This window comes from Saccostrea cucullata, unplaced genomic scaffold (genome assembly GCF_032062105.1).
Source record: "Saccostrea cucullata isolate Sc308-1 unplaced genomic scaffold, CSIRO_AGI_Scuc_v1 ctg7550, whole genome shotgun sequence".
NCBI classification, from domain to species: Eukaryota; Metazoa; Mollusca; class Bivalvia; order Ostreida; family Ostreidae; genus Saccostrea; species Saccostrea cuccullata.
In genome coordinates this window covers 15,676-25,516 of record NW_026926489.1, presented here as the reverse complement: position 1 = coordinate 25,516, position 9,841 = coordinate 15,676, and the positions used below count along the sequence as shown (strand labels likewise).

Below are 9,841 nucleotides of genomic sequence, written 5' to 3'. Positions count from 1 at the left end.
TCAATGTGAAATCAAAACTGTATTTAATATTGTTGATGGGTTTTTGTGTGAAATTTGTAATCTAACATACTACAAAGACATTTATTAGATAAATGTTTATAATATAATTCATCACATAAAACGTTTTTTTTTCTTTCCTTTTTTTTGTTTATTAAATATGTACGCAGATCCCCGTGTAGTAAATGCCTGCACTTTTCGCATGAAATTACAATGTAGGGTCCTAAACGCACATACACTATATTTAACAAACTTTAAAATTTTCAGCCATTTTTTTCTCCAAAGGCCATTGCTCTAGATAAAGAAAAGTCTATAATATTTTGCATGATTTTGTTTTCCTTAAGAACAATGGCTTTTAAAGTAATGCATGCTAAGGCAATCTATTAAAAGAATTAATTGTATAATTAATTCATTGTATAATTGTCACGATTGTATTTTTGTGCAGTTTTTGTTGATTTCATTCTATAAAGGTATGAAGTTTGTCAATACTTCAACAAACATTTCTTTATCTATGTTGTACACTACTTTATTTTTATTCGCCGATATGCTACTCTTTTTAAAAAAAAACTTGCGTGACTAATAAACTCGATCTTCAGGCCTGTAGGAAAGTAATTTCCGTTAGAGTTATAAACTAACCGGGATTTTATTTTTATTAGCATACCTTACCAGATTTCTTAACGAAAAAAAAAACATTAAAGAAATACAGGGCGGGACCAGCTAAAGCTGTATGCATATAAGTACAGCCCTGCACATCAACGAGTATAGATGACTTTCGACATAATCTTTCCCATGACTTCACTTATACCAATCACGACTAAAATACTGAATTAAAATACTGTTATATTTTCCTGCCTTTGATAAGATGTTAGTTTTGTTCCACCTAGAGATATAACTCTCCTAAGAAAAAGGTTTTCAACATTCTGATTCATTTAACAATTTTACGTGTTAAAATGATGTGGGCAATTTTTTAAGCTAAAGGCCAAGGAGTTTAAAGTACAATGTACATGTAGCAATTAGAGAAAAGTCTAGCAGGTCCACCAGTAATATTGATAGCAGGCTCAAAATCTAATTAAACCCGAAAAGGAGGGAGTTCAATTAGTAATTTAATCCCCCCTCCCCCCCAAAAAATCAACAATTTATTAGCAATGAATTATTAATCACCGAACTTTTCAATCATCACTATTGAAATAAAAAAAAAACTGTTCTTGATAATCATATTATAATTGTAGCCCATTTTCATGCCTTTTAGGATTCCTGTGGAAAGTTCACAATAAAAAAAATGTGCTTTTAAAAATTTAACATCTTTTGGTGTGACATTATAAATTCATAATCATGCATGTAACAGTTAAAAGAAGCGGGGAAGGGGGGGGGGGTACTTTCAGCAAGGACGGCCACTACCAACAACCAAGCCCCGAAACCCATATCCCGAAGGCAAATAAGTTGAGGTGTCAAGCAAGAAACATTTTTTTTTCTGCTTTTTCTAAATATACTAGGCCTACACATCATATCGGCAAAATATTTAGGAGCCCCTCTTTTTATTCCATGAAAAGGGAAGAACTTAATTAAATTCTAATATAAGATCTCATTATCACACTTAATCATAGTGAATGTAAACAGTTTATATTTCCCATCCTGCATCGCTCTGTAGGCGCTTTATTTCATTGGTCAATTTCCCGAGGCGCCATTTTTGGAGGATCGAGAAGGACGAAGAAGAAGGTGTAAGCAGCTGGTAAATGTGAAAAGTTAAGATGATTTCACCACCCAGTGTCTTTAAGACTGTGATAAATGCAATGGCCAACAATGAAGGATTAGTGTACGTATATTTTTGTTAACTTTTTACGGTAAATAGTTGTAATATTTGGCAACAACAAATCTTCACTATCGGAGGCAACTTTTGTTCTGACGCCATTTTGAAAAGTTGGATACCTAAGTTTTAAATTGTTAAGTGTATATATTGCAGAGAGAAAGAGAGAGAGAAAAAAAATTGAGACAGTGATATAGCATAACTTAGATTATGGAGGCCCCAAAGGCACCGTGCATGTGCATGCTGTATGTTGTAAAATGGCAACGTTTCGCCTTTTATCATGTTTATTAAAATGTATGCTCCATATGTATGTTCTCTCTCTATATATAAATGAATCCTTTTCGGAAAAAAAAAAAAAAATATTTTTAACCTCGCTCAAATTATCCGGATGATGATAGTTACACCGAGCATGGTTTCGTAGTTAAATTCATACTGTAGAACATCCGGTTTGAATTCATGTGTTTTCTGACTTTTCGGATAGCCAACTCTTGTTTTTTGGAACTTACGACTTATGGAAAGGTATAAATTAAATATTTTTGGTTCAAAACTTTGATAAAAGCATCGATATTTTTACAAAAAGTGTCTTCAATCTCAGCTTATCCGATTATTCATGAAGGATATCCTCATCAGAACAGTTGGAATAGATCAGGTCCAGGAAAATCACTATATTTAGCTATATAGCTTAATTTACCTATATAGCTTTATTTACCTATATAATATAGCTATATTTAGCTATTTTAGAATAAGTTTCTGTTTTATGAAAAGCAGACAAAAAGTCGCATGTAAATTATGGCTGATATATTTTTTAAAAGGATTGATAAAAACAACCTAGGGCATAGATAGTAAAAACATTGCCTCTTATAAACACTTTTTAACCAAAAAATGTATCTCTATTGTTTGGATAGCTTGAAGTGCGGTGAGGCATGACTGAGTGTGATTGCCTTGCATTGTGCTCAATTATTACCAATCAATTATCTTGTTGACCAAAACTGCTTTTCTTTGTTAAAGTAGCTGCTTACTCACAGATTAACTGTTATACATAGCCCCAAAACTTTTAGATCTTTGATTTCAATTGCACAAAAGGAGAAACATTTTTATAAGTGGGTTTTTGGTGAATTGTTTTCAGTCCATTTCAAAGTTGAAAACTAATACTGCCTCAATATGCGACTTTTTGTCTTATAGCTATATTTTATAGGTAAATAAAGCTATATAGGTAGATTTACCTATATAGCTAAATATAGTGATTTTCCTGGACCTGTAGATTGTAGCGAATAGCATAACCCTTAATCATATGCATGACGATGATATGGAGGAAAAATATACATAAAAAAGTGAATGTAGGTAAAAGCCTGTCCACTTTTCTGAAGAGATTATGTTTGTTTTATTGTTTATTGAAATAGTTTACTGCTCAAAAGATTTTTTTTTGTAATGTCTAACCTGTTGAGATGAAGATGTAAAAAAAGAAAAGCCTAATAGTGAATTAATATTGATAGTATGTCAAGAAATGCAAATGAATCATCAGCTTGAATTATCAGTTTTTTCACAATTATTGACCTGAGTAGGTCAATGTATAGCGAATAATACATACTCTTTTCCATATTACATCCTAGCCCGAGACACCAATATCAGCCAGAGGGACAGAGGCCCTAGGGCTGATATTGGTCAAAGGTATGATACAGGATGTGATGTGGAAAAGGGTATGTTTCATTATGTTTATTACAAACTTGGTAATAAAATACAGAACACTTCAAGTTGAGAAGATCAAGAAAATAAGTAAATAATCATGCACAATAAAACTACTTACATACATGTACACGGTATTGTCTTACTGAACAGATTTAGCTGTCATTAGGTCAAAATTGCAAATAATAACATGCTTCTTATATCGTGTATATACAGGTAACTCTTGATGGCTTGAACTTCGATTTCTCGGAAGATCTTGATCGCTTGAAGTGAGTCTCCGGTCCCCATTTTTTCACTATATAACTAAGCAGATTTGCTCTTGATTTCTCGAACTCCTGATCTCTCGAAACCCTTGATCCCTCGAAGTCAAAATGCAGTCCCGCTGTGCTGTGAATTTTACCCTTGATACCTCGAAGTGGCTGTGTGTATACCAAGTTATAATGTTCAAACTTTTGCCATAACTGTATATTTGTGTGTCTGTCTGAGTGTCTGTTGTCAACTTAAACCTTCACCATAACTTTAGAACTATATGAGATAGTGGCTTCATATTTAGTATGTATACTCCACTAATGAAGTGCTTTCAAATGGCAACAAGGACAATGATTATGTGATCTTGACTGTGACCTGTATGCTAAAAAAAATTGCATTTTCGAACTTTGTTGCTGTGTTTCACAAGCGCATCTTGTTTTTAGCTCTACTTGTCAGAGACCAGAAGAGCTTATGCGATAGTAATGCGTCCGTCCATCTGTCTGTCTGTCCGTCTATCTGCAAACACTACTCCTCCTTAAATTTTAGTCTGATTTCAATATAACTTGGCACACAAGTAGACTATACTAAGATACATAATTCTGTGCATCAGTTTTTGATAAGTACAAACCAGTAGAGCTACAGTCTCGACAGAGACTTCTTGTTATTTTTTCTTCCATCCCGGTTGTTGCTAATGCTATTACATAATTAGTTTGAATTAGAATGCAATAGTACCTGGACATAATTTATCATTTCAGAGAGAAGAAAACTGTGTGACTTTAAAAGAAAACCAGTGAGATAAAATCATAGAAAATGTATGATGATTCAGGATGTGGTCATTTGGTAAGTGGTAATTCATTCATGATTAGTATGTACAGTCAAAACTGCCATAGCGACCCACTGTATTAAGCGACTCACTGTCACATGTGACCATAAAAATTCCCCCCAATGCTTTTCCCTATATATTCTACCTGTATTAAACGATATCCTGTCTTAGCGACAACGACTATTGTATGACCAATTTTAGTAATTTCAAGCAATTTTACCTGAATTTAACGACTACATATTTCCGATTCCTACTTTCGTTTCTGTCAAGCATGCTATGTTTTTCAAAGCAACTACAAACACGCTTTTATTTCATTTAATAATTATATGATGCGAGTTTTAAGAGTAAAACAACATTTAAAAATGAATATTTTACTTACGCTTTGATATTTATTGAATAAACATCAAAATCTAATAAACATCACGTTTCTCTGGTCAGTGATCGAGCCATTTTGAAAATGAACCTTTGAGGTCGATCCCGATATCATTTCATGCTAAAGGGCCAAATGGATATTCAGCCATGAAACCTGCCTGTTTAACTTTAATTAACAAGTAACTAAATCCTAGAAGAATGTGCATTGTGTCACCAATGGATATCAAAACACACGCTAGCTAGCACCCATATCATGTGATAATTGAAGTGATTTAATACCAGGCAATTAGACACGGTATTTCAGTAATGAAAAAAATATTAATTACTAGGATAAATAAATATTTTAGTCATAAATATAATTTAATTTGATACCAAGTGCAATACAAAAATTAATGCTGTATTCTGTGACATACGAAGTTATAAATATAGGCTATCAATTGTAAAAAAAAAATTATAGGAAGAAAAAACTTTGCAGCTGTTTTATACTGTATGAAAAAAATATTAATATTTTCAGATGTTCACATTATTTCCCAATATTCAAATGACTCATGTGCCGAGAAAATAAATATTTATTTCTTAATTAACAGGACAATTGTAAAAGCATTTTAGAATTAAGCAGTATAACTATAAAAAAGTGGAAATAAACAGGCGTTATAAAATGCATTATACATACACATGTTATTTTCATGTATATTTCTGAACAGTAAAGTAAGCATTTGGTGTCATATGTGAATTTTTCCTTTCATGATTCTCTTAATACAGGTTTGACTGTATATGACAATTGCCTGAAAAAAAAGATTCTAAATTTTATTTAAATACTGAACTGTGGTATATCAGCTGTGAGCTACAAGAAGTTGTATGTAAAAGCTAGGGCTGAAACAATTTGCCCCCTCCATGTTATGTGTGTATTGCTATGATTGACATACAATCAGTTCTCTAATACATACACTTCAATAAAACTTTGTCGTCTTGAACCTGAATTGAACAGGAAAAAACTCTGAGATCTCTCCAAAAATTTGAATGAAAAAAAGGAAATGCTTATTAACTGATTTCTTGCTGGTCAGTATTTTGATTACTTAAAGGAAGCTCTAAAAACTGCACACTAAAGAGTTCTACTTTAATCACAGGGGCATCTTACCCACTCTGTTCTCTACTTCACATATAAAAATACACAAGGGAAGAATCGAAAGTAGCACACGATTTTTAAACTAAGTCAAAAAACAACTTACTTGAGAAAAGTTACACAAATCCTGAAATGAACTAGCACAAATGATGTCCTAGTACTTATCCAGGCTAAAATATTCCAGATCTATATATCCATTGAAAATAGCTTTTATCTAACGAAAATCCCTGCTTTCTGCACAATGTGAATCTCTTCGCCCAAGAAAAGATAACTCACTCGGATGACAATAGGGTAGTACCCAAGGCCCTCCGAGTGCAATCTGAAGGCCTCGGCTACTACCCTATTGTCATCCGAGTGAGTTATCTTTTCTTGGGCGAAGAGATTTTTTTCTCTTCAAGGAATAATTTCTGCAAGTCACTAAGTTTTTAGAGTTTCTTTTATTTTATAGATATTCAATGAAATTATTTGAAGTATTAAATTTTGGTAAATTTTATGATACTAAAAGGTTATATGGATGAAAAAACTACATGCGTGTATGACAATAGGGCTTAAATTTTAAATGTCTCTTAATTTTTCAGTGACATTAAAACAGGAATTGTCATCACCAATAGACGAATTTCACATTCCTTAGAGTTTTCTCCAATTGTCGGTATATCGCTCATTTTCCCCACTTTGTCCTTTGTAAGTTACTTGTTAATATTTTCAATCTTCAAAAATATTGGACAATTACGATCTGTATCTGTATTGCCAGATTATGGGGGCAACATGAAAATCATAATGAATATGTTCATACAAATTTTATTTCTAAGATATTGTCCCTCAAAGTTGATACGGTTAAAGAGGGAAAACAGCGTCTTAAGCCGGTTGACCCCAGATCGACCCTGCGAAGGGGAATAACTTTTGTAAATGTGAAAGTCCTTTATGGTATATCATATAGATCTAAAACTGACTGAATTTTGATCAGCCAATTCATGAACATGATGAATGGATGTAAATAATGTTGGTCAATATATGTAAAAAAAAAATTAAATTACTTGTTTATATATACATCTGTGGTATCTCTCCCATTGAAGTTTATAAACTTGTTATTTATTTCTTAAATAAACTAAGCATACATGCAATACCGGTATAAAATTACTCATAAGATACATGTATACTTAAACCATGATAAAATCATATGTGTCCAATGCAGCATATGATAAATCATTAACATACAAGTACATGTGTATATATACTGTAATACATATATATTGCATTATTTTTAGGTCCTGTTCTGTGGATGCCCTAGACAGTGTCTACCCATCACTCCATCTGAAATCACTTGTTCTGTGCATATTTCTCTCTCAAACTTAAACTACAGAGAGCCTGTGGATAGAGGATGAAGAGTGACCTTGGACTAATTTTCTAGGTCAAAGGTCAGTATCAAAATCTACTGTATATCTTTATTTAAAACCGTAGTCCAGAGTATATTTCTCCCCTGGTGTAATCTAGCTTTTGTGCAATGGGGTGGAGGGTCTGAATGATCTTCAATCAATTTCTAGGTCGAATATCAAAATTTAAAAAAAAATCTCTCCCTGATATTTTTGTTATTATAAAGGGTATGTTTTCTCTCAAACTAATCAAACTTAAAGCAGGGTTCTTAGTATGAGATACATGTAGTAATATATTCTCAATGACATAATAAGGCTGAAAACATTATTTATATTATGTTATTTTTTTCACTTATCATAAAGCATTTAATATTAAAGAGATACATTAAATGCTGAAATCATATGTATCATGGTCATGGAAAGTAATTATTGATATTGGTATATTAAAGGACATTGACTGATCTTTCAGATTTCTAAGTTATATTCAAGCATTATAATTCTGTCATCATATAATAATTTTTTATGAATATTGCAGATCATAGGTGACGTGAAGAAAACCAGGAAACTGATGTTGAAAGAAGTACTTAATGACCCTTATGAATGGACTTAAATGTGAAAGACTGTTCCATTGTTTATCTAAGATATATGAATTTATTTAATATTTTGATATCATTGAAAAATTCAGTTACAGTTTTTGTACATCAAATGAATTATTAAACATATAAAATGGTAATGCTTTTTTCTTTTACATGTAATAAATTTTTTTGATAGATTTTTAAAAGAATATGCATTATTTCACATTGCTTCCTTTAGAAAAGTTAGGGAATCTTGAAGTTTCCCAGTAATTTCCACCAGGAATGGGACTCCAGATAATTCCACAAAGTTTCCGCCACACAGAAAGTGCTACACAAGTTCCATATAGTTTCCTGAGTCAAGGAAACTTCAGGAATCATAAGGTTTCATGAGCTTCCATGTAGTTTCCCATAAAAGAAAACCTTAAGATTCCATCAAGTTTCCATTCCACGGAAACCACTACGCTCCGATTCCATATGGTTTCCTCAGTCAAGGAAACTTAAAGGAATCATGAGGTTTCCCGAGCTTCCACGTAGTTTCCCGTATAAGGAAACCTAAAGATTCCATCAAGTTTCCATTCCACGAAAACCACTACGCTCCGATTCCATATGGTTTCCTGAGTCAAGGAAACTTAAGGAATCGTGAGGTTTCCCGAGCTTCCATGTAGTTTCCCGTAAAAGGAAACCTAAAGATTCCACCAAGTTTCCATTCCACGGAAACCCCCTACGCTCCGATTCCATCAAGTTTCCTAATTCTGGAAACCAGTGGAATCTTCAGGTTTCCCATTACGGGAAACTACATGGATGTTCGGGAAACTTCAGGTTTACAGAGGTTTCCGTGGTTCGGGATACCTTATGGAATCGGAGCGTAGGGGGTTTCCGTGTCACGGAAACTTGGCGGAATAACCTAGCATCCGCTACGGAAACCACTGGGAAACATGATGTAAACTTGAGGTTTCCATGTGGTTTCCATAAAGTTTCCCATGATGGGAAACCACTTTTTTCACCCAGTGATTCAAATTTATGCATTGCACGCATGCGCATTTGAATGCATGTGCGTAATTACCATATCATCTTGTCTACATTATTTATATACTAGAAATTACAGCGTTTTATCCAAAAGTATTAAAAAATACGTTTTAATCTAGTGTATTTGTAATTTTACTCATTTCACGTGCACGCACGTGCATGCATGTGCATGTCGACTGTATCTTCTTATAGGAGTCTGTTATGCTTGTCTATGTTCTAAATCCCATCCTGTTTGGTTGAAAAACGAGGAAGTTATAGCCATTTTAAGTTTAAGCCAATCAGATTGCAGCGCACGTGTATGCGCATGTTTTCACGACAACTGTTATATATCATATTGTAGGACATCCTAATGCATGATTATGTTTAAAATTTTAAAGCATTTCGTCAAAAATTAAAAAAAGATATTGCGATTTTTGTTTCAGCGAATCACAGCAAAGCACACGTGCATGCACGTGCATGCATATGCATGACGACCATACCTCCTTGTGGGAGTCCATTATGTTTGTCTATGTTCTAAATCCCATACTGTTTCGTTGAAAAACAAGGGAGTTATAGCCATTTAAAGTTTAAGCCAATCAGATTGCATCGCACGTGCATGCGCGTGTTTACATGACAATTGTTATATATCATATTGTAGTACATCCTAAAGTATGCCTATATTTTAAATTTCATAGCATTTCGTCAAAAAACAGAAAAGATATTGAGATTTTTGTTGCAGCCAATCAGAGCGAAGCGCACGTGCATGCGCGTGAGCTCGTGCTAATTTGACAGTGTCACATTATCTACACTATTAATACATCCTTATTAAATGAGTTTTAA

At 33.2% G+C, this 9,841-nt stretch overlaps 1 long non-coding RNA gene across 1 annotated transcript; it reads left to right on the top strand.

Moving 5' to 3' along the window:
• The first annotated feature begins 1,530 nt into the window (after positions 1-1,530).
• LOC134271820 (uncharacterized) lies at positions 1,531-8,154 on the top strand. The gene is made up of 5 exons (XR_009993096.1): positions 1,531-2,320; positions 4,489-4,573; positions 6,630-6,732; positions 7,317-7,466; positions 7,957-8,154. It is a non-coding gene; the product is annotated as an uncharacterized LOC134271820 (long non-coding RNA).
• Positions 8,155-9,841: the final 1,687 nt, after the last annotated feature.